Source organism: Chiloscyllium plagiosum, chromosome 33 (assembly GCF_004010195.1).
Source record: "Chiloscyllium plagiosum isolate BGI_BamShark_2017 chromosome 33, ASM401019v2, whole genome shotgun sequence".
Lineage (NCBI taxonomy): Eukaryota > Metazoa > Chordata > Chondrichthyes > Orectolobiformes > Hemiscylliidae > Chiloscyllium > Chiloscyllium plagiosum.
Genome location: NC_057742.1, coordinates 6068906 through 6076139, shown reverse-complemented (window position 1 = coordinate 6076139; position 7234 = coordinate 6068906).

Here is a 7234-nt window from a genome sequence, read left to right as displayed (position 1 = left end):
TGGCTCAACATTTCAACTCCCCCTGCCACTCTGCCGAGGATATGGAGGTGCTGGGCCTCCTCCACCGCCGCTCCCTCACCACCAGACGCATGGAAGAAGCACGCCTCATCTTCCGCCTTGGAACACTTCAACCCCAGGGCATCAATGTGGATTTTAACAGTTTCCTCATTTCCCCTTCCCCCACCTCATCCTCGCTTCTAACCTCCAGCAACTCGATCCCCTGACTTGTCCGGACTTGTCCGACCTGCCCAGCTTCTTTTCCACCTATCCACTCCACCCTCTCCTCCCTGACCTATCACCTTCATCTCCTTCCCCACTGACCTATTGTACTCTATGCCACTCTCTCCCCACCCCCACCCTTCTCTAGCTTATCTCTCCACGCTTCAGGCTCTCTGCCTTTATTCCTGATGAAGGGCTTTTGCCCGAAACGTCGATTTTGCCTGTCCTCGGATGCTGCCTGAATTGCAGTGCTCTTCCAGCACCACTGATCCAGAATCTGGTTTCCAGCATCTGCAGTCATTGTTTTTACCTAAGTCACACAAGAGACAACCACCTGATGAAGGAGAGGCGCTCCGAAAGCCAGTGTGCTTCCAATTAAACCTGTTGGACTATAACCTGGTGTTGTGTGATTTTTAACCCAGAGACTCTTGCTGCTTGGTTCATTTCAACATTGCTGTAATTCTGGGGACAAACAAGCTTGTCACTTAAGGGGTGTTTATGCAACATAAAGCCTCAAGGAGGGCAGTCAGGAGCATGCAAAGATAAATTTGAGGCATTGGAAAGAGTGGACGAACTTCCAAGCAATTCAACTATTCCATCCTCCAAGCATGATCAGCCCCATATATGGCAGAGATCATGTTTAGGCCCATTAGCCATGTCAAAGTCTATCAAAACAGAATGGGAGCAAGTCATCTTCAATCCTGAGGGATTGCTAAAGAAGGAGATGAAGAAGTTCATGCATTTGTGAACTTTGAAAGCAAGATTAAGCTCAGCTATTACAATTCTCATGATTGAATAGCTCCTGACTCTCATTGCCCAATCATAAATAATGATTCTGGAAGGTCTTGGATGGTTTCTAATTAAACTGGGTTCTGGGTGGTCTGAAAAGAGTCATAGAGTCACAGAAATATACAGCACTAAAACAGACCTTCGGTCCAATTTCGCCAACTCGGTATCCTAAATTAATCTAATCCATTTGCCAGCACTTGGTCCATATTCCTCTAAACTGTTCCTAATCATATATCCATCCAGATGACTTTTAAATGTTATAACTGTATTAACCTCCACCACTTCCTCTGGCAGCTCATTCCATACACCACCCTCTGCGTGAAAAAGTTGCTTTGAAATGTGGAATGAATGATGAAGAAAGTTAAAGTGAGTTATTTTGTTTTCAAACAGTTAGGCTGGAGCAGGCTGTGTGATGAAGCTACAATCAGCTTGTCAAATCTCACAAGTTTATCATAAATAAAACATGACAAGCTAAGTGTGATCAAAACAAAAACTACTGGAAATACTCAGAATTTATGGAGCGAGAGAAATAGGATTCATGTGTCAGGTAGGTGCCCTTTCATGAGAACTGAGAAAAGTTGGATTTATAATGGGGTTTAACCAAATGATAGACAAAGGGGCAAATAAACGTGATAGAGTGGAAGGGAGGAGGGATGAAATTTCCAATACGTTGATGATGTAACATCAAAGGAGTGGTGTTGAACAAAATAGATGACATTTCATGAAGGGACATGACAGGCAGAATGATGAAAAGTTTATCGTCAAAAGTAAAAACAGCAGATGAAATGAAAGGTTTGAGCTATAGGAAGAGACTGAATAGGCTGGGGCTATTTTTCATGGCGTGTCGGAGGCTGAGAAGTGACCTAATGCAGGTTTATAAAATCATGAAGGACATGGACAGGATGAATAGCCAAGGTCCTTTTCCAAGAGTAAGGGAATCGAAAACTATAGGGTGTATGTTTAAGGTGAAAGGGGAACGTTTTAAAAGAGATTTAAGGGGCAACTTTTTCACACAAAGAGTGGTGCATGTATATAATGGGCTGCTGGAGGAAATGGAGGAGACTGATACAATTACAACATATTAAAAAGCATCTTGATGGGTACATGACTAGGAAGGGTTTCGAGGAATATTGGCCAAATGTTGCAAATGAAACTAGATCAGTTTAGGATAACTGGTCGGCATGGACAAGTTGGACCAAAGGGTCTGTTTCTGTGCTGTACAATTTTCTGACTCTATAAGGTACAATGGAAAGGATAAAAGAAAGGCAGAGATTATAATCTATAGGGGTCAGCAGGAATATGCAAATAAAAATGCAATCAGATCAGTACAATCTTGTTGAATGACTGACACATAAAGGGGCCAAATGGCCTACTCCTGCTCCTAATCATGTGTTTGCATGTATGTTCATATGAAATTGTCGTACTCAGTGTTGAATCCAAAAGTTTGCAAAATATTTAATTGACAGATTGGGGTGTAGTTCATTGAGCAAGCAATTATACTATATAGGATTAATAGCTATATGTGAAAAACTGGATTATTGTGATATTAGTTCACATTGGATTGGGATCTGATTGAAGACAGCTCGAGTGAACTCCAGAACAACCATGCCCCTGTACATAATGTAAATAGTTAGTGAACATGCAACAGTTTGCATGAGTATGCTGTCCAGTTCTTGTCTCTCTCAGTTTCCTCAAACCTGCTCATAATATGAATACAGCAATGAGCTTCATTGAATTGCTGCATCATGCGGCACTAACTCAGCAATAAGCCACTCACTGATGTTTTGTTTGGGTTCTGCCAGGGCCGTTAAACTCCCGAGTGTATTACAGCCTTGGTCCAAACATGGACAAAAGAGCTGGACTCAAGAGAAGATGTGATGGTTGAGTGCCTTAACATCAAGGTAACATTTGACTGAGTGTGGCATCAAGGAACCCAAACAAAACTTGAATTAATGGGAATCAGTCAGAAACTCTTCACTGTTTGTAATCATAGCCACCACAAAGAAAGCTTGTTGTGGTTGGTGAAAGGCAATCAGGACATCAGGATATCAGTACAAGAATTCTTCAGGGTAGTCTTCTGGGCCCAGTAATCTTCAGCTGCTTCATCAATTACCTTCCTTCCAACATAAAGTCAGAAGTCAGTATCTGTAATATTTTGTTTCTATCAGAAGTGGAAATGTATGCTAATGATTGCATAATGTTTGGCACCATTTGCAACTTCCCAGATACTGAAGCATCTATGTCCATGTGCAGCAAGACTTGGACGACATTTAGGCTTAGATAAGTAGCATGCAACACAAAAGTACCAGGTAATGACATGTCCAATAAGAGAGAATCCAACCACTGACCCATTTTATTCAATGGCATCACCATCAATGAATTTCCTATTACTAGTGTCCTTGGGGTATTCATTGACCAGAAACTGAACTGGACCAGCAATATAAATACTGTGGCTGTAAGAGCAGGTGAGAGACTGTAGATTCTGTGCTAAGTAACTCAATTCTTAATTACTCAAAACCTGTCCATCATCCACAAAGCATATAGTGTGATAGAATATTCCCCACTTTCCTGCAGCTCCAACAGCACTCAAGAAGCTTGACACTGTCCAATATAAATTAGCCAATTTGATTGGCACCACATCCACACCTTCAACATTACCACTACAAGCAACAGAAGGAGGCAGCAGTGTGTATTATCTACGAGATAACAACTGGGAGACAACTGCATTGCAACACCACACCAAGGGTCATTTGATAGTGCACCCAATACCTTGATTTCTATTATCTTGAGGGATGAGGGCAGCTGATGTACAGAAACACCATCGCCTACAAGTTCCCTTTCCAGCCACTCATCATCCTGACTGGGAAATATATCAGCATTTCTTCACTATTGTTGGGTTAAAATCCAGGAACTCCCTTCGTAACATCATTGTTGTACAACCTACCCCATTTGGACTGCAATGGTTCGAAAAGATAGCTCACTATCACCTTCACCAGACCAATTAGAGGTGGGCAAAAATTCTGGACTAACCAGCAATGTCCACATCCCATGAATAAATTTTTCAAAAATTAAAAACTGCTTGCTATTATTCTAGCAAATCTTTTCCACACCCTCTCCAAGGCCTCATTATCCTTCCAAAGGTCTGGTGCCCAGAATTGGATATAATGCCCCAGCTGGGGCCTAACATTTACCACAGAGGACAACGTTTATTTGTAAATTATTAAGCCACAAGGGAGACTTATCAATCACAATTTTTTTTTGTACTGCAGTTATTTTTTCATGTTGAGTGAGCTGCTATGGAGACTGCACTGCAACTTAAATAGACGTAGCATTGGGCCCTTGGGCACTGGCAGCTGTGTGCAGTAAAGAACTCATAGGTGCTGCACTGCTGATATTTTTAGACCAAATCCTTTCTGATACAAGTACATTAGATGGGAAATACTTGCAATTAGTGAGAAAGCCCAAACTAATTATCAATGGTTAATTTTTAAAATGCTGCCTGTTGACAGTTGATATGCTTGAACAGAGCTCATTATCTGGTCTACACCTTATTTAAGTAACAACTAAATAATTAAAAATAAAAATCTTTGCTTGTGGGCTTTATGGGATTACCATCATTTTATTGAAATCTCCCAACTCCGCCACACACTCAATAATAATCTGCATCTATATGGTGCCTTTAACGTAACAAAAGCATTGTTTATGGCTCAGTTGGTAGTATTTTTGCCTATCATTCTGGGTTTAAGTACCACTCCAGAGATTGAACACCGCAGTTAAAAATGGCATTCCATTACAGCACTGCAGGAATGTTATATTGCATGAGATGTTAAACTCTGCCAGTCTGCAGAGATAGCTGTAAAGATCGTGGGACTATTTTGAAGATAAACAGAGGTGATATTGCTGGTGTCATGGCAATTATCCCTCAATAAACTGCAGAAAAATAAAATCTTCCTGTCCCTCCTCGCTAGCATTTTGAAGAGTCCACTCTTTGTGATGATGCTGCTCCTTTAACAAGGTTAGGTAGTTCATGGTTTTTTTTGAGATGGGTCATAAACGCATAGGTTCCAATGTATCTGGTTTACATGGGTTTAAGGGCCAATTTGATTAAAGCTAACAGATACTGCCTCAGGCAAAAAGCTTTCAAGTTTTTTAAAAAAACACTTGTACAATGAAAGGAGAGTGATAGTTCTCCCAGCTCAGATTTTCTCTGGTTTGGTTTGGTTTTTGGCAGTCTGGCTGTTCAGAGTTGCTGGTCAGTTTAACCTATGGAATCCAAAGAAACAGTCACAGTGGAAGGAGGTTCCGTGCTAAATCTCTCTGCCATCTCTCTCTCTCTCTCCTGTAAGAACCTGTGTCTGATTTTACCTTTTTGCTAAGGGGTGTTTATGGGGACTGTTGCAGGCATTTGGAAAGCATCATTAAGTTGGGACAGTCGTTGGGTTTTTGGATAGGTTAAGTTCTATATTCTGGTCTCTCTTGTTTGTGTTTCATTCGGTAATCTGTAAATAAATTCTGTTTTGTTTAAAACCGAGGGGTTGGGCCAGCTGCATTACTGCTGGAATATCCATTTTACACCTGCTTAAAACAACTAGAAATGTTAGAGTCTTGGGTTCCTACTTGAAATGTTTTGGGGGGGGGTTCTGGCCTGGTCCCTAACATCCTCTATGATGCCCACACCTCCACCCCTTCCCACAAAAAAATTTCATGGAATCGATGGTGTTGTAACATCCTTGCTTTTACCTCCTCTCCTTCCATTAAAGTTCCTGGATACTCCTCTTAGAGCAAGAGGTGATTTTCTTGTACTTCTTTCAGTTTATATATATTGCATTTGAGTCTCCTAACTGGAGAAACTAGATGAAAACTGGATGAGTACTTTGAGGATCAGCTCTGTTCAATCTGCAAGTAGCTTGCTTTCCATGTTAATCCACCACCCTGTTCCCTCACTCATGTTTCTAACCATGATCTGCTGTAATGTTTCATTGAAGCTCAACCCAAGCTGAAGGAACAGCACTTCTTCTTCCGATTAGGCATTTTATAGTTTTTTTTTAATTCATTCATGAGATGAGGATGTCACTGGCTAGTTCAGCATTTATTGCCTGTCCCTAATTACCCAGAGGGCAGCTAAGACTCAACCACATTGCTGTGGATCTGGGGGTCACATGTAAGCTCGACCGGGTAAAGATGGCAGTTTCCTTCCCTGAAGGATATTAGTGAAGCAGATAAATTTTTCAAGCACTCGACAATGGTTTCATGGTCATCATTAGACACTTAATTCCAGATTTTTATTGAATTCAAATTCCACCATCTGCCATAGCAGGATTTGAACCCAGGTCCCGAGAACATTAACTGAGTTCCTGGATTAATAGTCCAGTGATAATAGCACTCGGCCATTGCTTTTCTTTTTATCCCCTTTATCAAGAACAATAAAAAAGCTGTATGTTGTGGAAATGGTGAGAGATTGCGGAGCTGCAAGATGCAGTGAGATGTGAATGTCTGGTGCATGAATCACAAAAGGCTAATATGCACATACAGCAAGTAAGTGGGAGAGTGAATAGAATGTGATCATTTATTGTGAGAGGGATTGAATACCAAAGCAGGGAGGTTATACTTTTGCAGGGAACTGGTGAAGTCACTGTGTGTCGTGTTACTTTTGTTATTTAAGACAGGATGTAAATGTGTTGGAAATAGTTCAGTGAGGGTTTAACAGACTAATGCCTGGATGGGTGGGTTGTCTAATAAGAAAACGTTGGACAGGTTTGGCTTGTAACCACTGGAGTTTAGAAGAGGAAGTGGCAACTTGTTTGAATAAAATCCTGAGGCATCTCGATGGGGTAGATGTGGAGAGGATGTTTTCTTCCACGGGAGAAACTAGAACTAGGGGGTCACTGTTTAACAATCAGAGGTTGCTCATACTCAACAAGATAAGATGAATTTTTTTCTTTCATGTGATTGTTGTCTTCCTGAGCAGCTGGTGGAAACACAGTCCTTGAGTACGTTTTAATGCAGAACTGGATAGATCCGTGGTAAGCAAGGATGTGAAAGGTTATCGGGGGTTTGGCAGGACTACTGATTCGAGGTTGCAATGATTCTGGATTAGTGGTGCTGGAAGAGCACAGCAGTTTTAGCAGCATCCGAGGAGCAGTAAAATCGACGTTTCGGGTAAAAGGCCTTCATCAGGAATAAAGGCAGAGAGCCTGAAGCGTGGAGAGATAAGCTAGAGGATGGT